Source organism: Netta rufina (genome assembly GCF_964035555.1).
Source record: "Netta rufina genome assembly, chromosome: 2".
NCBI lineage: Eukaryota > Metazoa > Chordata > Aves > Anseriformes > Anatidae > Netta > Netta rufina.
Window position 1 is genome coordinate 113,557,732 of NC_140124.1, and position 21,965 is coordinate 113,579,696.

A 21,965-nucleotide genomic window follows, 5' to 3' on the forward strand; every position below is an offset into this window, starting at 1 on the left:
TTTCCTGGAGCACCACTGGGCAGGCAGACAGCAGCGTGATGCCTCTTATGTTTGTGAAGAATGACAAATTGGTAGCACTGATATGGGTCAAGTTTAGTGCAAACTCTTCCACACTGCTCTGCCCATGCACTGCAGCTCTCTCTGTCCCCTGACTCCTCATCCAGCCTCAGCAAAGTATGGAAGTCACAGTAGCTTCACTTTTTGTCAAATACTGAGGAATGTCATCAATTAGAAATACTTTTCCTCCTGGTGCGGGAGCTAAAGATAAAGGCAGAACGAAACCCAGTGCATCAGTTGGCTAAGCCTGTTTTCAGCTTTTCTTCCTTAATTTTTCCATACACACTTCTGTGATAATTCTCAGCGATGCAAACTACCCTGTATTCACAGTATAACACACAAGGAAGAGTTAACAAGTGATTCCTTCTAAAATATGATTACCACTTTTTGGTTTTATACGCTCAGTAAATATCCAATGATCCTTGAAAACCGAAGTGATTCCCATTTTCAGATAAACATTCTAGAAGAAGAGGAAGGATTAAATTTATGCTATAATTTCTTCAACAAAAGTATGAAAATATCAATAAGCACATACTGATGTGAATTGTCGCTATCTCCTACATCCCAACTGAAAATCCATTGTCTTTGCTCACACAGTAGATTCATGCACTTGACTTTCACTTCCCAGAATCAATTAATTCAGATTAAGGCACACTGCTACATATGCAGCTCTAATCCAAACTTCTGTTCCTAAGCGCTAAAAATTACTTTATTAAGCCCTAGACTTCAAATAGGTCTGCAGTACAGCAATACTAAAATGCTCTGGATGAGCTACTTGTTTGGTGCTCAAACTAATTCCTGTTAAAAAATGTGTTTGATGCTGACTTTGTTTTCAAAAGAAAATGGAGAAGAGTAGCACAAATCACCCTGAAATCATAGGGCTGACTCAAAATTAGTTTTTCAATTTTTATATTTGACATATTTTATTTCCAAGCTTTTCTGCACAACCATAACAGACAACATTGGTTTAGCTGAAAGCCTTCTACCACCTGGAAGTTGTATGTTGAAAATAAGTGCAGTATCCCGAGGGTCAATAGTACTGCACAGGGCCCTGAGAACTCTACCTTCCTTGAGAAGCCAGCATGAGACTAAAAGATGCAGTTTCTGAATTCATACCAATAATTCAGCACTTAATCTTTTTCAGCAACTGTTCACTCACACGGCAGTGAAGGTCTGTTTTACCCCACCTTGTTTTCCCAGATCCTGAAAAACCTCTTGGTCTCCCCAAACCGTATCTCAGCAGGCTGGGAACCATTACCATCGATCCCCTTTCCTTGACTTAAGGTCAAAGGTTTTGTACACGGTCACACAGGAGAATGGAGTCTTCAGCAGCAACTCTGCAGCCTTTGGCTCCAGGAGTATCAAGTGAAGCCTGTGGTTGCTTTTTCCTTCTGAACTACTCTGAGGCAATAGCTTAGCGCGGATAACCTGGGAACCGCCTTCTTTAAAGTGCATGAAGCTCTATGTTTTCTCACAGCTGACACCAAGAACGAAAAGGGGAACAAATCCACGCTTAAAAGTGGTCTGCATGTTTGGTGTCGCTTGCATCGGAATCAGGAGCACCGCTCTTCTTACAATGTACAGCGGGCAACAGCACCTGACTTCACGGAAACTTCAACATGGCAGCAAGGGCTGTGAGAAAGCCTGCTAAAGCCCCTGGACACAACAAATGAGTTCTGTCAAAAAACAAACACGTTCTCTAGATACTTAGTAACAGACTGAGCAACTCTGAGAAGCATCTTGCAGGTCAAGCACCCACAAGAAGAACCACAGAGAAGCAACTCTCAGCAAGGGTCACTCACGTAGCTCCAGCTCAGCAGGATGAGTATCTTGCAGCAGTGGGAGAGTGGGAGTGATGAAATGGCGAACCCTTACCCTGGCTGCACTGCAAGACAGCACAGGGCTTAAAAAGGCAGCAGTACTCATGAATAGGTTTGCAAATGGGAAGTGCCAGGATTTTTATGAAAATGACTTATTCCTAATGTGTGTGTGGGCTTCCACTGGCCCAGAAGAAAACAGCAACAGCAGCAAAACAGAAAAACGAAATACAAAGGAGAAAACAGAATGACAGACCTCGATGCAAAAAGAAAAATCCATGACTTAATCTAGATTTAATGAAAACAACACGAGAACTCACGTTCATAGGTCAAATCCTTCACATTTATTTGGCTGATCACAGTCAGAAGCAAAAGAAATGCCATTCCCTAAAACGTTCCTTAGAATGCAAACAAAAACTCAGTCATAGTAAACTGACAGCTAAAAGCAAAAGCCAAAATGAAACGAGATGCCCTTCTATGTATTTTCCAGCTATCAAAAGCTTCCAATATATTTATCAGACTTTTCTTCTTTGGCTGGAATTTCACATTCCTGTCTTCTTTAATCCTAGCTTTCTACGTGCCCTTTTTTGGATCTTAATTCCACTTTTAACTCAGATTTTGTGTTGCCCTCGCAGAAATGCTGCTTGTTTAACAAGAGCTGCAAAATGATTTTTAGCCCATTCCAGAAACAACACTGCACTATTTCTACCCTTTTTTTCGTGAATTGCCTTTACAAAGGTCATTAAAAAAAATATATGCTGCCCTACGCCAAAGGAAAGCTATTCCATCAAAGAAAATGCTAATAGGCACATAGCCACATTATTAAGATTGCAGAAATTACCCCATTCTGTGTGCTTTACATTTATTTGCATGCATTCACTCATGTAGTGTGATCCCCTGCCGCAGCTTCATGACTTAGAGGTGAAATCAGCAGTACGATGATTACCGGGGGCTGTGGGATCTCATGGCACAGGAGCTGAGGCCAGGGAAAAGACGTGGGTGCGTCCCGTCACGCATGGGGCAGGGAACAGATTTTTTCGAGTCCCCACACAGGCTCCTCAGCTAGAAGGTGGGGGCCAGGTTTGAAAGCCTGTCAGAGATCATCAGCTGCAGGGAGTATTGATGAGATGTTCTTGGCATCTGGGGGAGGTCTGCGGCTGATTCTGCCTTGCAGGAAGGTTCAGCAGCTGTGGTGTGGGTAGGGTCATTAGTAATGCTGCATTCATGACTCATCCTGTGGGTTATTCCCTTAGCTACACACACAGAGGCAGGGATTTTTGTTTCTCTGGGCTTCAAGTTGGTCAGGACCTGCAACATAAATGTGTGTATCAGTCTGCGAGAAAATTTATTACCTCGTTGTGACGCCTTTCTTCCTCTTTGAGAAGCAGCACTGCTTCCTTCATTCCCTACTTGTAAGAAGAGGGAGCACATCTCAGAAGAAGAGAATCCTTCGCAACAAAAGCATTTCCCAAGTAAAACATGCAAATGGGAATACAAGAACCTCAGAAGAGAGCTGGTCAGCAGAACCAAACAGAACAGCTGGAGGTTTTCCAAGGAAGCACTTTACCTTGCGCTGAAAACTGGAATCTTCCATCAGCAACCTCTCCCTGAAGTACTTCATTAAAAGGCACGCTTAATTCACACAGGAAAATACATCACTTTCAGGGCACACTGAACATTTTGTTTGGGGATAAGCTGCGTCTCTCTGGGCTTTGGAGTACCTCCCTGGACTTTGGTCCTGATTTAGACCTGATTTTGGTGCCTTGTCAACTGGACTCAGCAGCAAGAGCAGAGCTCCTCCCGGGCACAGAGGCTGCGCGCTCCTGACACATCCAGACAGACACAACCCCAGGCTGAGCAGCCTGGCCTATTGGGAGACATGGGGGAGAGGAACAATAGCTTTCTTTTTCGGGACAAAAAAATCTAAAATTCAGACAAATGAAAGAAAAAAAAAAAAAGAATTTGGAGATGTCAAAGGTTTATCTCAATCATGAATTCCTCAATGAAATGTTACAGAATTCCTCAATGGGAAGTTTCAGTTTCAGCTACAGTTTTTTTGTTGGTCAGTTGTTTCCACAGAAAATAAGTATTTTTTGAAAAACATTACACATCACTGAAAGTCTTCATATCCAGTGATACAACAAGAGTAAACTTTGGACTGGTCAGTTCTGATGCTTCTTACCCTTAAAAAGCAGTGGGTTTATTTCAGTATCATAATGACGACTAAAATCCATTAGCACTTGAATATAAAAGACTTTCATTGTTATCACAGGAAAAAATTCCCTATTTGTTCTCTGTGAAACTCACAAAAGTAAGAAATGTCAGTCAGGACCAAATCCAAATACATATGTTCTTAAGACTCACAAGTGTTTCGGTTAATTGTCTAAAATATGTATGAGTAGTGCCTCAAAAATATAACTCTATTTCTGAGCTTTTTCAAGGATAAGACAGGGCAAATTGTTGTTTTTTTCCTACCCTAACAATGTGGGGTTGGCTCTTTAAAGCTCTGTGTTTTGTATGTGGAGTTTTTCTTCCTCTCTTTTCATAACAGCTGCCTTTTTCTTTGCGTTGCTTTTGAGAACAGGCTATGCAATTTTTAGAAAATAAGCACTGCAAATGAATCATCAAATGATAGTAGTTAAGCTCCAGCCATTGTGGATGCTCCTACCGAGGGGGAACACAAGGGTTTACTTAGGCGCTCGTACCCTACGGGCGGGTGACCTCCGGTACAGGCTGTACTGGCCCACGACTGCTTCTTCTGCCACCACTGTGGCTTTGTAGCAGGGGCTCAATGAGGGCGTAGTGCAAAGCACACGCTGCTCACTGACTTTGGACCTGTTTGGTCACTGCAAGGTCCAGCAGAGAGATCAACACCAAGCAACCCGAAGGGAAAGCAGAGGGCTGCCTGGGAGAGGCACGACCAAGATACTGCCTGGTCCTCGGGAGCCACGTGCGAGTGTGAGCAGGAAGGTCACCGTCATGTTAGCTGGGATTGCATGAAAACACTACATAACAGTCCCCTGGCTTTCCAGCCAGCCCGTATCTTCTTAAAAAAAAGGAACTGAAGAGACTTTCTAGGGCCACAAACCTCTCCTTGCATATTCTGTAACAAAATCCCCTATCTGGATTTAGCTCGAAGTAAGCTAATATAATCTTAAAGTCCTGGTGCATGCAGCAGAGCAAAAAATCTTATTATGGCAGTGAAATCATGGCTGAGGTAAATAGATTCAGCATTTCCACTTTCAGACACTTGTAACCTACTAACAAATGCTGTCCTTTGGTCCAAGGATTTCATGTCTTGTCAGTTCAAAAGAATACTTATAAAACAAACAAGCAAAAAAGGGTTGCCAGCTATTTTTGATCGTCTCAAGTACTCAGCACAAGAAAAGAGGAAAAAAGTGGATGAAACATGGGTCTAAATATGCAAGGTCACAAATTGTTATTGTTATTATTCAGCCTAGAGAAGCCTTTCTTCTACAACCAGGGGCTAACCTGGCATTTGGCTCATGCTGATCCAGCTGGGACTGTATGCAGAGATTGTCAGTGGAAGTGAGCTCTAACACCAGCTACCGAAGTTTTAACAATGTCTTTTTTTTTTTTTGACCTTATGTTGAAAAAGTTATAAAGAAGGGGTATTGATTGACAGAAACAGAAGCATTTATTATTTGAGGTTGTTATTAAATAGGTCTAAATCTGACAAAAACAAATCGTTACTTGCAGCAGTGGGCGATGTGATGAAGGATGCAGTAGTTAAATACCAAAGGAGAGAGTTCACTTGGCTGGTAAATACAACAATGATGAACTTGCACCTGTGTAGGACTTGAAGCCTGGCATTGAGAAACAAGCTGACTTAATATTACTTAAATTATAAATGGGAAAGGTACTCATCCTCAGTCAGATTGCTGAGAAAAACAGAATAATTCCTGACATTCAAAATATTCCCTTTTCCTGAAACAAGGACTAATATAAACATGGATTCCACCCCATTTGAAAGGGCCTCTCATCATCTCAGTGTGCGGTCTTACGACTTCGACCTTCTACTTGTTATTTTTTGTGATACACAGCAATTTCAAAAAGCTTCCTGAATATTGATTCCTGACTTTTTTTTATTTTTTCGAATGATCATTGTCTCCTTCCACCCCACCCTCTAAAACGCTAAGAAATTCAGTCTCCCTACCTTTGTAGCCATACGTATGTGTATATTCAGGCATGTATTTCCCTTCTCTGATGCACGTGTGGTTCGATCCCGCCCCAGCTGCATGTGCTGGGCGCTGCATGATGAATAGCTTCACAAGGAACATGCTCAGAGTCAGGGCCGATCCTCTTAGAAGCGACTTCAGTGGAGCTACATGAATTCATGGAGCTAAGCCTCTGCTGTCTAGATTGTGTGTTACACAGCTCTTTTGCTTGAGGAGACATAGATTAGCTGCACTGCTTTGTATTCTGCTGTAAATTCTTCTGGACTGTGGTAGCTCTCTGCAGCACTTCTTGATAACTGTTCCATGCATTTTCTTTTTAAAAGGGAGATTTTAAAATAGAACGTGAATATAGAATACACACAGAACAAACCACCAGTAACAGCACAGTTACCAGTTACAAATGTGGCATTTTTAGAAGCAACTGCTGTACATGCTTCTGCTGAGAATTTGTCAAGTAGAAAAACACAATAGTTAAGAAACCCGGTTAATACAGATGCACAGACTATATGGAGCAGAGCCTGATATATCGAGATCCACTTAAAACACTTGAGTATCTAATGACACTGATGATTCATGCTTAGTATGCAAGCGGGTGCTACCACTTCCCCGAACAAAGTCACATCAAACACTCGGCTCCTTCAAGGTAAGGGAGGATTGTCTCATTAAACAAACAAACCAAGAAAACCCCACAGGAATAAACTGTGAAATGTAAGCTGTGAAAAACAGGGAAGATCCTCTGAAAGGTCCGAGCTTCCGATCTATCTGTTCACGTAACATACACCAACAAATGCTTGTGTACTCAAGGGCTGCGTAAGGGCGTAAGCTGAAGCTTCCATTTAAATGACACTTAATGGCATTTCACAAAATTATTTCACAAATTTGGTTCCAGCCACTGGAAAACAACTACATCAAGGTCTACCCAAACAGAGGTAGAAGTATGAGGTAAAGCATATAGAGCAAAAACACTCTTAATGGATTTTTGACTCCTGGTTAACAAAAGATTCGTTAGACTTAGCCAAGCAGATAGGAAGAGAGCCGGGAAGTTTCACTCTCTTTTTTGTTTGAGGCTTTGTGAACAAAGCAATACATCCTTTTTGATTACTGCATTTCAAGACTACTACAAAAACGTAGGTTGGCCCAGTATCTTGTAGTCCTTAGATGAAAACAGACACACAAAGAGCTAACTACAACAACATGCAACCTTTGCTGTCATTTCAGTGGAAAGAAGCAGATAAAAAGCAAATAAAGGAACACCATGACAAACAAATACCCTTTTCCCCACCTCCCAAAGTCCTGTGGGAATCATCCAAAAAGATGCTGGCAGTTTTGGATAAGTGGGTCTGGAAAAAAAACAAACAAACCAAGTTTATAGGTCTGTAGCTTAGCAAAAATAAGTGTGTTGATATCGGCTAATTGGGATGTAAATCCTAACACCAGTTACAGGACCAGCACTGTTTTTCTCTCTTAGGCAGGACCACAGAAAGTCCTTTGGGGGAAGAAAAAAAAAAAAAAAGTATCAAAATCAATTGCCCGGGACTTGTTTTCAGAATAGCTAACTCTGGAGTGCTAAAATCAGGGGCTACATCCCCCCTCTCCCTCCTTGCATTTTGAGAGGGGCAGCGTGCCACAGGACCCACCACAGCAGTGCAGACCTCTCCCTTTCAAGTACGGTTCCCCGAGAAAAAGTGCACCATCTGGGGCAACTGAAACACGACAAAAGTGACACCCCCGCGTGCTGCTCTCTGGGGTAAATCTACATTTCCTCACCTGGCCAAGGGGGCAGCAAGGTGCCGGGGGCCCAGGCAGCAGCTCTGCTGCCTTCAGCCTGCAGCACGGCAGTGCCTGAAATTGCAGCTCCTGGTCAGCTCCAGCCGCCCAGGACCAGCTGGTAGATTTGGCAGCAGCTTTCAGCTCTCCCGCTATTGCGTAATTTCAAGGTCTTGCTAAACACACGTCAGTGATGTATGGGAAATTTGGGTTTCAAGGACAAATTCGCTCGGCAGCTGAGTAGTAAGATGAGATTGACTCATAGGCATGAAGTCTGCCATGAAAGACAACTTGGGTTTTAAATATTTTTGCTCGGTTTTGAGCAGCAAAGAGTGTATGGGAAATTAGACTACTAAGGTTTCCAGTAGTGTTATTTGACTTCTGCTCTCCCCCCACCCCCCGACTCTCATATTTTCCAAAGCTATGTCCTTAATTGGATGTTCAGACTGATGTGAGAGATGTATTAAAAATACATAAACAGTAGGATCATCAAACAGAGGATATGCAAAATGGTAGACCTTAGAAATACTCGCTGCTAAAATTTCAACTGTTAAATGTGTTTTGGTAGGCAAGAAAGGCTCTGCAGCTTTTTTAAACATGAGGAAATCCAAAGGATTACATCAAATCATGTTACAGACGCTGGCAGATACAGGCTTTCAAGCAAAACAGCTGTCACTAAAGCTCCCGCGACTGCTTATAATACATTGCTACAGCCTCCTGAAACCAAAACCGTGGGGAAAAGGGGAGTGCCTTTAATCTACGCTTCAGCTTCCGAACAGAGACGGGGCTCCATGCTTCTCCCTTCCCCTACCAATACAGGAAAGCTTTGTGAACCATTTCCATGCCTATTGTAATGAAAAAAGGCCTGAACACCACGACATGGCCTCCAATAATCGTACCTGCCTTAGCAGCCACCGCAGCCTCCCACATCCGTGCCTAGCACACACTTACTGCTACGTGTCCATACACACCTTATTTAATGCTAGGGCATTCCCTACGTGATTTCCTAGTGGCCAAGCATTCACACTACTGGAAGCAAGGACCACGAGCACTGCTTAGCTGCCCAAAACAACTCCTGGGATCAATACGGCCACTCACTACAGTGCCTCCATGTCCTTCCCTTCCTTGGGCAACCACGAAAGCTGTCCCAGCACATCTCCTACGGCAACAGCCACCGAGGTTTGCATTGCTCTGTGTGACAACGAGTGTGAATGAGTTACGGAGATAATGTGCATGCATGGTCAATGTGCAGCAGGGGCTGAGATAAGAAAGAGCTGCTTAAATCCAAGCCCCACAGGCAGAAGGGGAAAGCTTGGGCATACAGGAGAGCAGCTCTGTGCTGGGGAATAAGGGAATTACTGGGCTGCCTGGTCGACGGTGTGTTGCTCTGGGAGGGCAAGGGATGGCAAGAAAAGGAAGCAGCCACATCCAGGACACATATAGAGATGACAGAAAGAAGCATCACCTCTAAACCAGCCTTTTTGCTGAACTTTTGATTACCCTCATGGCCTGAGGGCGAGGATCTTTGATCTGACATTCACGTTATTATATGGCACACGGAGGAGATCATACCTGCTCATTTTTGAGACTTAGATTCACAAACTCTCACTTCTCAAAAGTATCAGTTCAGACCTGGCGCAATCTCCCCTTCCATTAGAATAGCAGAGTTGCTGACTTGTATAGCTCCCAATTTTATTTCCGGCCTAATACTTCTGCAGTAATACTGATAAATACATATTAATGCCTTTAAAAGGCATTTTCAGGGGAAATGCAAGACAGATCTAGCCGTACGCGTCTTAAACCTTTCCTGTTCACATCCTGCCCAGAGAACCAGCATCACTTATCAGCAAATGCATGCCTTCTCTCTCTGACCCTCCAAGATCAGTGTTCTCAGTCTTCCTCCCAGTCCTTCCATCAGGGTACATGGTGAACCCCAGAGGCATTTACACCGATGGCACAGGACTCAGCACAAGATCTGCCATGTATGGTTAAGCCGCTGCTGGGCTAAGCTCCCCACCCCCCCTTTTTTTTTTTTTATCCCGAGTGGTATTTTCTCTTTGAACTTTAGGAATTTATACGGCGTTTTATCCTTTCAAGTATCTCTACAAATTCTTCATAGGATCTACAGCACAGGCAGGCCCTTTTTATGACAGAAAGGCACAGTAGGTTTCCGTGCTTCGCAGGCGCTCTAATACAGCCCATTGCTTCACTAAGGCCACTAACACTACATTAATTATTTGGAATAGAGCTGATGGCTAAGAAGCCATTGTCGTTTGTTCTGACAATCAAGCACACCATCAAAAATCTGACTGCCCACAACAAATCACAGGTTTTATTATGCCGTACCACATGCTTTCATGCTTTGGAAGAAAAAAAAAAAAAAGGTACAAATTGCACAGGAATAATTATCTTTAAAAAAGAAGATAGGCAACATTTTAGTGTAAACGTCAACAGCAACATCCCATGGGACTCCCCGAACATAAGAAACACAGCGTTCCCTGTGGAAATGTGGAAGAGCACTACAAGGAGACAACTGTAACATAACTTTCATCAAAATGTGTTTTCTACATAAGGAGGAGGACCCGGCTAGTCCATGGTGCAAAGAAATACACAAAGTAGCTGCATTTCTGTTACTAACCTTGAACAACAGTTACTGTTTATCTTTTCCTGTGCAAACAACTTCCATGCAGCTGTCCATAATAATGCCAGACTCACCGTGACTGGATTAAATGGGTTAGGAAGCAAAAATTAGCAAAGTGCTTTTTAGGGTAGACTGATGAGATGTTCACGAACGCTGACTGGTTTCAGATCTTCTGTATCTGCCTAGAGAAAAGGGAACTGCAAAAATAATACCTCTGATATTAAGGTACTTGACAGCGTGCATCACCTTTCTCTGCAGAAGGTTATACAGAACAGGGTGTGATACAGCTCAGCTTTCAGTGTGCCTGTCTGCAGCCTTAAAACATAGAGCAACTCTTCTCAGTGCCAGCATGTAACTGAGGACAAATGTATTCCTACCTCAGCAGACTCAGTAATGAAAAGGAAATCGGCGTCCTATCTGTTGGCATAAACAGATGCACCTTGAACCTGCTGCTCTTTAACATTGCCCTTTGCCCTGCAAAGGTCTTCTCAAGTGACCTTCCCATCTAAGTAGTCCCGTGAGGTCAAATGAGACCTTTTTCCCCCAAGAAGCTGTTGCAAGGTGAGCCCTGCTCCATCACATCAAGAGAAAAAGAACTGAGTGTTAGCACGTATTTATATTCATTAACACAGTGCAGTACTTCTCATCTGATGAACTGTTGTGTTTTTTTTTTTCCCTCCTCTCCCTCTTTCCTGATTGTTGGTTTCATTTTTTTTCCTTTCTTTCCTTCTACCTTTCCCTTTTGCCTTGTTTTCCTTCTCCTCTCACATCTCACATTTCTCCACCCCACCTTCCCCTTTTCACAGCCCTCCTCCACCATCCTGTTTTTCTTTGCCTTTCCCTTTCCCAGTCCTTTGCAGGACTGCACCTGTGTTTTTGTGGAAGTCCCACCAGCAGCAGCTGAATGCAGGTGATAAGACAACTGATAAAAATCACCGGAGACTTAAGAGCAATGTTCACCCCAGCCTGTACAAAAAGGGAATGGTAGATGTAGGCTAAGGAGACGGGATTAAATGAGCAGAAACTTGCAGAGTTCCCATGCAGCACATTTAAAGTTCTGTAGTTCCCATTAAGCAGTGCAGGCCACCATTAAACTGCTTGCTCCGGACTAGTGTTTATGCATGGTTACTCCTTAAGGAGAGAAAAAATGAGCAGGGTCACATGGTAAACACATCTGAAATAAAAGAATAAGAAGTTAAGGCCCCCCACCAGGCAGGCCAGCCCCACCGAAAGCCTGATGCCCTCCTCCAGGCCAAAACTCCCTGGCAGCCCATCTCGACTGCAGGCTGAGCACCAGCTTCCCGGGCACCTCCTCCACACACTGCTCTGCTGGATCTGGGAGTCACGCAAACAGCTGTCGTGTGCCTCCAGGTGAAACTGAAAGGGATTTCTTACCCCCATAATTTCTGCTAATCTGTCTAATTTACAGGTCCTTGAAACATACAGCTGAATCTCTGCTTTTATACTGAGAGTGGAAAAAAAAAAAAAAAAAAAAAAAAAAAAAAAAAAAAAACAACCAACAAATCTCTAACCATCAGGGTGGTGAAGACAGCTCTGAGGAAGCAAATTGCTTCCAGAGCTCATTATGGATTTTGCCAAGAATCATAGATCCTTGGTTTGCCCTGTAAAGCTCCAGAAAAACTGTGTCCACAGACCCTTCAAAGTTTTAAGAGGAGCCTGAGGCAGTTTCCAACTGGGGCTGTGATGCTATTCATTGTGCAATCCACTGGTGCTCTCTCCTTATGTGGAGACCTGGAGTTTCAAGCAAGAAACTGTGCGACCTGAGACAGCAAGGCTTGGCAATTCTCCAGCATCGCACCGATAAAATTAGGCAGAGGCCTCCAGGGACACAGGCTTCGGAAATCCAATCCCTCTGCAGACAGGTTCAAGTCATTTTGCTTTTTCTGTGTCCCTTCTGTAGAGACACAACTAACATTTAGCTCTTTGAAGGACCTGTAAGTGTTTAATTACCAATGGTTATGTGGCCTCCACAGGGGAGGGGGCAGCTGACAGCCATCCATGGAAGGGGCCCAGCATTTACTCACTGGCTGACCGTGCCCAGATTTGGAAGCATTAGGGCTGGTACCTACATGCAAAGCTTTGTTACATTCTCTACTCATTACTGGTAACTGATTTCTATGTAACTCCTGTTCAGTGAAATACTTCATACCGTAATTAACTCCAAAAGAAAAGCATGGCACGCACAGATTTTCACTGAACTCACTGTAGTAGTGAGCATCCTGGTAGGCTCCGAGCTTCGAACAGGTTTGCGAAAGGATTCACTGCAGTAAAGCGTTGTTTTCCACATTCTCGGTTATAGTAACAAGAGTGCCTGGATTCAAAGACTAAACAGCCTCCTTTGTTTATTATATAACCTGCAAAACAGCAAGCAGAGAGCAACAAGGGAAGTACGGATCCCCCCTCCGAGCACCCTAACGCATCCCCTCGCCGCAAGAAGTCTCTTTTCGGGCTCTTTGTTCGAGAGCTCAGTCTTTCATTTGGACAACCCTTCCCAAACTGAAAAGATCCCCATTTATTGCACCCGTACATACAGTCTCTGCGTCTACACGTATGTAGCCGCTTTGCTGGCTGCCCACATTCAGGCCCATCTGCTGGGCTGGCGCTCTGCCCGCCGAGAAGTTGGTCGGTCCGTTTCATTAAAGCGTAGCTGTCAAGCCGTGATGGGCTTTGGTGGGCAGCCAAGAGCCCTGCTTCTTTCTTCGGGGCGGCAAGCCTCGCAGCGCAGCTCCCGTTTGTGCGGCACAACCACCCGGGCAGGCTCATTGACAGGCGTGCCAAAGCAAAGAGCGCTTCAAAGAGGGAAGAACAGAGGAGAGCTGCCTGCTCCTTCAGGCTGCCGTCAAGACCTACTTTGTGATTCCTGGGGACAATGACTGCGCGGCGGAGCACAGCCCAACCAGCATTTAACTTTAACTCTGGTTCCAATCGAGTACAACAGAGCAGCTGAGAGAAAGCTCAATAGATGCAAACAGCCGCCACACGGGGCAATTCTGTGAGGCAGAAGGGCATAAACAAACGGGCAACAAGACAGCTCCTGTGTGTACAGACCTGGTGAGGGACTACAGCTGCCCAGGAGCCGGGGTCAAGATCAGAGCAACACGCATCAGATCTCAGTCAGCTCAAATCTTTCCAGAAAGATCATACTACCAGCTAGCTCCCTCTGCTCCCCCTTCAGTTTCTGATGGAAGCTGATCTTTTCTTTCCTTCCCTGTATGTGGTTTCATCTTTATTACTTGAAGACAGGTGGGTTATGCTTTCCTTTGGGTTTTAATCTTTTAATAGCAATAATTGCATTCCAGAAAAAAAGTTGCATTATCTTCTGCCTTTCCTTTTCTCCAGTAGCCCATGGACTTCACAACCGAGATGCCCGGAACTGCTGGACGCAGCTCTTCCTTCTGGAGGCTGCTCACCCACCCTGCAGGCACCAAGGGCAGGGTGCAAAAACAATTCCACCCTTCAGCACCACCCAAGCTGCACAGCTCAGCGTGGTCTCGTTGCTTTCATTGCATCTAGTCGCCCTTAAGAATGACAAGCACACTTTGGCACAACACCAGGAGCTCCTCTGTTCCCCAGGAAGGCCCAAGGGCAAACTGGTATCGGGCTTTTGCTTAAACCAACACGGTCAGACCTCGCTATAGAGGAGTTCTGCCAGTTGGATGGGCCTCAACTCACACGCCATTGTTAGCAAGCAGGAGGAAGCTCCGGCTGAGCTGCTGAAAAGCCCTGGTAACGCTGAAAGATTTCCTTTCCCCTGTTAATTTTCATCATGTCAGAAAAAATCTTACGTTATGATTCTTACATCACAAAACAGTTCATAGAAGTCGCTGTCACATCACATTTTAATTGCTGTTACCTCTTTAGACAACAAAGCCAAGGCAGAGCTTGTCAGCGCCAAGAGAAAAGAAAATCAAGCATGCTTCTAAAGTTTGGATTTCATTTTAAATAAAATAAGCAGAGACATCCAGACCACTACGCGAGGAAATTCCACCTGAGTCTACTTTGTTTTTGTAGATCTCCACCCCTGGCTCTTCTGACATCTCTTCCAGCTAAGAAGTTTGCAAAAAATAGAAATAAAAATAATTTGAGATATCGCATTGCTTCTTGGCATCAGTCTGGTAGATGACTTAACTAAAAAGAGCCTTTATTTTCGTACCTTGTACATTATAGGGTGGAACTCTGTGGAGTTGTAATCTCATTTGAACAATTACAGAAGTCTCTGCATTTCTCTGTACAAGCTGCTCTGACTACACAGAGCACCCTTACAGAAACACAGCCGCTGTACAGCAAAAGAGGCAGGTGAGGATTTCTCTGCAGGTCCTTGTGGCATACTCGCCAGTACGCGGACTGTCTGCAGTACTTCTCACAGCATCAGCACACGCATAGCAGAGAGAGGAGGACACGATGACACTACAGAGTTAATGGTGAGGGTTTTGAATAGCACACTGGAGCACTACGCAGTAATTATGTTCTCTAGCAGGAGTTGTGGATATGCTGCAGATAGCTAGTAGAGTTGTCAGCTCTTTCTCTTCACTGCGAGGAAGAAAATGCACCGGGACTGGAATTACATCATCATAAATGAGAGAGGAATTTGGCCCCAAATATTTCAGTCCTGGTTATCCTAAGTAGTAGGAAAAACCCTGGCTCTACTGAAGTTAATAGCACAATGCTAATCTGTCACCTTGCAACTTTATGGTGTTCCAATTCTAAGGTAATTAAACCCAAACATGGTGTATTTAAAGGCTTTTCTTAGACCTCTATCTATACACTTGATATGTTTTCTCCTGGAAATCTCCAAAGCTTTGGCATCACTTTCCTCATCAGTGCAACTGGTCTTAGGTCTGTTGATCTCCACGCCTGGACACACAGACCACTGGCACCTCCAAGTTCTTGCAAGTGGCTTTGCATTTCATCTCAACTGCTGAGACTGCTGAACCCTCCCTGTGTTGATAGCAGGTTGTATTTCTCCACATGTAACATTTTAGAAATCTATACATCTAGAGAACACAAAGGTGTACCCGCTAACTTTAAAACAAATAAAGCATTTATACTTGATTGGAATTGATATGATTTAGATCTAAATTGCCACATCTTTCCAGCATGCTTTCCAATATGTCTTCATTGTAACAGTTTTCCAATTCAAGACAATGTGAGAAGACTTTATTTTTTTTCCCAATACCATCAACACCCCCTCCCAAACTAGTGCTAATGCCTGTTGTGATCACAAAATGGTGACTGGTGACATTCATGAGATTTAAAAATATACAGATCAATAATGTTCTGCTACAATTTTCAAGCAAAAGCCTCATATAATGTTTCCAACACACTCTCTCTGGTAGCTTTTGCCATGAAGCAGGAGAGCGAGCCTCTGCATTATACTCTTCCCGGCCATTCGGATTACTCCCCACACAATTGCCCCCCTGCCTGTGTGTCCATCCCCCACCCCCATCCTGATTTTCAGCAAAAGTGTTGTTCCTGTGCTGTTTGCGTAAGTGGACAGAATTTCAAGCATGCCGCTAAATGATTATAAATGAAGGAATTTTCATGCTCTGTTAGCTCGAGAAGATGGTGTTATTAACGATTACCATTCAAGGAAGTTCAGAATGAGCGCCTAACTGAGGACACCTCTGACATAAGGCTTTGTTTTGTTCCTGAAAATAGCTGCGTGAGCAGTCTTCACTCCCACTGTTTAACATATTTCTGAGGCTACTATCTCTAAGAAATTTCATTTTTCTTAATTTAGCAGTAACACCAGTTTCCTCTGGAATCTCTAGAATCAAAGTTGTCAGTCCACAGCAACACCCACCACAGAGAGATATCGGGACCTAGGAAGCTGGAACGCTGCTCTTGCTCCTCTACTCTTGATCCACTTTCAGAACTCCAAGAACGCTGATGTGAATCTACAATGCGTAACGTGAAAATGCGAGCATTAGGTCATCCTGCTGTTGGATTTGAGACAACGTAGGAAATGAACACGTTGCCTGGCAGACCTGATCTGCTCAGCAAGTTGATAAACCCTGACTTCCCCCATGATCCAAACCAACAGCTTTTTACTTCAATGGAAGGAGGATCAGCTCTGCAAAGAAAAGGCATCGCGGAGGCAGAGGATTGTCTGAGTGAGTTTTTCACTCGCTAGTTACTTGCCTAGGTACACAATGAACACAATGCACCCAGTCCCTGAATACCACACAATACCAAATTTAAAGATAAGAGGTCTGACTCATCACTCCATTGCACCAGCTTTGTGCCTGCGGGGCTCCATGTTCTTCCTCGGTGACTCAGGCCCAAGACCCCCCTCTCTCCAGGAAAAACACGACAAGCCACGCAGTGCATGTCAGACTTACCCGTCAACTACAATCCACGTTTGCACGGCAAAACTAATTGGAATGTAACATTGCACACCACTTACATTTGGCTGTTGTGCCTAGAGATAGGAACACATGTAATTAACGCAAAGAGCAACAGTTTAAAGCACAGTCATTAGAATTAACCCTGCGACACCTGGCGACAAACTTAAGGGGCCCTGTCTAAGAAAACAGTCCTTGGCCAACGCTAATAGCGTGTACATGGGCAAAATAAGATTAAGACCACGGAATTAAAGAGAAGGAGATTAGTCACTGGAACAAAAAGTTTCTGCAGAATAGTTCTCATTCCAAGACTGCTGCCTTCACTTTCCTAACCAAAAGCTGCTGAAACGGAAGAAAGAAACTTTTTGGGCAACTGTAAGGTGGGCATCGACTCTTTTTTCCCCAAAATGATTAGCTGTCATAAACGCAGTGTATTTTGACTTGCAGGTATACAAATATGAAACACCATGAGACCGATTTTCTTTTCGGTTTTGTGTCAGTGTATGTTCATTGATCTCAGTGCAATTATTTGCCTGGCATAGCAGTTAGATCAGTGCCGACCATTAAAGGCTATTCTGAATAGACTTACACTGAGTAAAATGGACAGGAGGAGATCATCTATCCTCCAGTCTGACAGCGTACGACTGCAGAAGTCAAGGAAATCATTAATGAAGGACTAAATCTTCCAAAGCCAAACAAAAAACAATAAATCCATCCGTCGCCTTTCTCTAAACCTCAATAGATTGCTGTCCAGCACCTTCCCTTGGTGTACTCTGTACTTTTTTCCAGATTTCCAGTTGTGGAATCAGTCGGTCACGCTGCCACACAGCGATGACAGCCACATGCTTGAGGTCACGATGGGGGCCTGAGGTGCTTCCAAGAGAGCGCTGAATCCACCATGGTTGAGCATGCAGAGTTCAGGCACGGGTGCACAGAAACAGTGGCACACCAAAACCTGCTGGTGGAAATAGTTACACACCACTGTGGAGCCACGCATCCCAAGCATTACATCTGTGAATTAGCCACTTGCCTCCGACCACAGCGTGCACACGTGCCTAGTTTTGTCTTTACTTCTACCGCTGCGAAACCGTAGCGCCTCGTTCCGACCGCAGCCACAGCGCGCCGAGGTTGGGTCAGGAGCTGATGTTTTACGTGTGACTTTTTTTTATAGCGAGGAGAGGTTTATTTTTAGGCATGCAGTTCTTCGGATCGCAACCCCGTCTCGTGACAAATAAAGAGAAGACCGGCGTAAAACACACACACACACACACACACAGAGACCTGGGGATGGGTTTGAAGAAACGCGGGAAGGGACCTGGCGGCGGGGTGACACCCCGAGATGCGCTGACGGGATCGAGCTCTTTTGAGGAACAGCGTGAGGACGCGGAGGTAAGATGGCACGATGGCACTATGGCTCTGCCTTTTACCTCACGCTCGCTCACAGGCAGCGGCCGGCACAGGTGAGCACCGAGCAGCAGCAGAGCCGCGGCCGGGCAGCCCCGCAGCCCTCACCCCCGCATCCCCACAGCGGCCACGGCAACTTGCAGAACTTCCACCGCTCGGCCACCTACCCTGAGGCACTCCCCCGAGGGGGGGGTCTCCCATCTCCGGGACCCCCTCCCGGCTCCTTGAGGCGCCCCCCATCCCCTCAGCCCCTCAGCCGTTAACCGCCAACCCCACGGCGCGGGGCGCAGCGGCCGTTGGGCTGGCGCGAGGCTCCCCAACGGCCGCCCGCGCGCTGCCCAACGGCCGCGCGGCAACAGGCGGCGGCGGCGGCCAACGCTCACCTGCGAGGCGCTGCCGGGCGGGAGGCAGGGACGCCGGCAGCCGCTCGGAGCCAGCGGAGGAGCTGCCGCTGCTGCTGCTGCTGCTGCTGCTGCTGCTGCTCCTCCACCACCGCCTCCTCCTCCTCCTGCACCGCCACCGCCGCCGCCGCCGGAGCGGGGCGGCCGCGCCGCGCAGAGGCAGAGGCGGCGGCTGCCGCTGCAGCTCCTGGCACATGCTGCAGGTGTCAGCGCAGGAGCTGCCCCGCCGCCCACCCCGGCGCCTGCGCCGCCGCCCCACCGCGCCGGCGCCGGGCCCCCCGCGCATGCGCGGCGCCGCTCGGTGAAGCCGCTGCCCGGCCGCTTGCCAGCCCCGGGGGGATGACGTCGTGGGCGTGGGGAAGGGGCGAGGCGGGAGGGAGGGAGTGGGGGGGGGGGGGAGAGCATGGGGGGTCCCCGCGCGGGCGGGCAGGGATGGAGGGGGACAAGATGGGGACAAGGGGGGGACAAGGGGGGTGCCCCCAACCCACGGGGTTCCGCGGGCGGCCGTTGGGGCGGCGGTTGGAACGGTTGGAACGGTTGGAGGGGGTGACGTCATCCCTGTGCTGGGGGAGGGCGGGGCGGCAGCCCCCTCCCTCAGCGCCCTCACCCCTCCCCGCCTTCCTCCTCCTCCTCCTCCTCCTCCTGCAGCCCCGGGGCTCCCCTCCCCAAATCCCCGTGTGCCCCCCCCCGGGTCCGGGGAAGGGGTCTCCTGTCATGGGGAGGGGGTGTCCCGCCGCCATGTCGCGCCTGAGGGGCTGTGAGGGGCATCCCGCAGCCCGTCCCCAGGGCAGCCACGTTAGAAAGAATCCACATTTAAAAATAAAAATAAATCAGTCAAATGCTCGCCCTGTGAGAGCCGCCTGCGAGTCCTGGCCTCCTCTGCCTGCGAAGGAGAGGTGAGGGCAGGGTGAGGATGTGGGGATGTGGCGCAGGTGGAGCAGGAGATGGCCGGAGAACAGCAGGAGGATGCAGGGGAAAGGCGGTGTCGCAGCGGGTGGGCCCGCAGCAAGGGGTGCTGCCAGTGGGGTGCTGAGGTGAGGGGATGTGACTGTAACGTGACTGCATCCAAGTGACAGGAACCTTCCTGAAAGGGACGAGCGGCACATCGAGGAGGTCGGAGCGCAGGAGAACCTGCCCTTACACGCCGATTCCAGCTCAGGAGATCACGCACCTGGCTGCTCAGTAGGGATCCGGTTAAGAGGTTAGCGGGGCTGAGGATGTTCATGGCTCTCTGGGCTGCTGACGGGGAGGGCTGCTGTAATTTATAGCTTCTGAGGCTCTGTCAGGGTGCGCTGCTCCATTTCTTGAAATTGCGGGCTAAATTCGTCGCCGTTTCAATAAAACGCTAACCTACTGGTGTTTCACTTGCAGGCGGTTTCACCACAATAAACCGTGATCTTTCAGTCTCCAGAACATGACCTCCAAGGCTAAGTGGCTAAAGGACTGCCTGCTCTATGGGTAGCAGACCCGGCTGTGACAGCTTTGCACAGAAAGCTTTCATAAGGGGATTGCGACTAGCGACAGCAGCAACAGTTCAACAGACTGTCATCAAGTAGCGGGCAGGATTCCCCTACAAAAGTGCTTTGGTTCCTGGCAGAGCACTGTAGGAACCGTACATCAGGGCTTGCATGCTGCTCTTGGTCCTGTTAGGAGTCACGGGATGGACAAGCCTGCCCACCTGGCTGAGTGGCTGCTTTTTTTTGGGTAAACTGAACATCAGCGTATTCCAAGGGGAGTTTTCCTCAAGCATCCTGCATTGCAGGGATACGCTGTGTCTGTTGGCTTTGCTTGAATTGGGTGAAAATAAAGTGATACCCAAATCAAAAGTCATTTTCACTTCTGCTAAGTGAAAACCCTGCCTTTCAGTCTGTCTTACTGAGATGCTGATTGTACAAATTAAAATGCAGAGTTACGGGGAAATTTGTGACTATAAGGAAAATATCTTGACTATAGGAAGTATCTGTGACTGTAAGATAACTTCAGGCACCTGTTCCTTGCAGGAGGGATGTTGGCTTGTGTCTGTCAGAGCCAGCATCTTTCTGCAATCAAGCACGTGAAAACTCTTGTCCTCTTGTTAATTCTCATACCTACAAAGGAGCACATTCTGTTTGCTGATCCTTTACACATGTCTTGGGGGGCAGTTCCTCAAGAAGCAGCTTCTTTACTTGGATGCGTTCGGAGCTTCTCACAAGATAGACAATACTCTGAAGTTTGTTAGCTTCACCTCGGCTTGTCATCAGCGCTAGTCAAGTGCAAGCATTAATCAAATTAAAGGTTTACTACAGCCGGGCATAAGGGCAAGCTCCTAATTACAAGGCTGGAAAACAAGAATGACCGGGAGTCATTTAAACTTGAAATGTAATTCTAGGGCAAACTTAACAGGTTTTTTCTTAGCTATTACCTCTCACCTTGAGTTTTTAGGATACGTCTCATCCATAAAAAAAAACCAGCAGTCTAATTTGTATGTGCGCTGTGTGGCTTGGCTCCTTCCCTTCCAGCATGAAGGAAGTGCCTCAGGTGTGGCGGGCTGGGGTTTTGCTGGAAGCACCAAGTGCTCCCTCCTGACCCTGCTTTCTGTTGTGCCTTCTGAGCAAGCTGCCCTAGTACACGTTGACCAGCTCCTCTTCCCCGGCAGCAATTCACGAAGCAGTTTACAAAGCATTTACTGGCTTTCCTACGTTTACTGTTTAACAGCATTACAAACTGTGAGCTCTCTAGCCGATCCCTCAGATTGTCCGTACGTAGCTGATCTGCTCTGGGGTGACATAAAAGGTGCTTTAGCAAGGAAGACAACGGGCTTGGTAAGCAGCCATCCCACCATTTGGTGTCAGCTTATGGGGTTCCTAATTTGACATCACCCCAATGCCGAAGAATGACAGGAGATCACACCTCCCACATCTAAGAGAGTGTGAGGAGAGAGGGAAGAGAGGGAATCACGCTAGGCTGTGCTGATCTTAATGTCACAGTTGACAAATCTAATCTTTCCCTAGTTCATCTACCACTGAGCCAGCTAGGCATCGTTTTGTATGATTAAGTGCCTGTGAAATAAAATAATGAACGGAATTTGTTCCATTTGGATACATTATCCAAACTGGACTTTGGGCACATCATCATCTCTACGATCTTTAGCTTGGAGATGCCACAGTGCAGATAACAGCAGTGGAAATACTGACACTGCATGTTGGTGGTTCGCTGGACTCATTACAGACAGTGAGGTGTGCCACTGGCAGAAATGTAGTGCTTAGCACTGAGATGTCACAGAAAGAAACAGAATGTGTGCCATATAGCAAGAAAAGATTTTAGTGGGTAATGTG

The 21,965-nt window shown here is 46.5% G+C and overlaps 1 long non-coding RNA gene across 1 annotated transcript; it reads right to left on the minus strand.

Moving 5' to 3' along the window:
* Window positions 1-2,195: 2,195 nt before the first annotated feature.
* Window positions 2,196-18,873, minus strand: LOC311206641. Its single transcript, XR_014618207.1, has 2 exons — window positions 18,634-18,873; window positions 2,196-3,182 (listed from the first exon to the last, which is right to left on the minus strand). It is a non-coding gene; the product is annotated as an uncharacterized lncRNA (long non-coding RNA).
* Window positions 18,874-21,965: the final 3,092 nt, after the last annotated feature.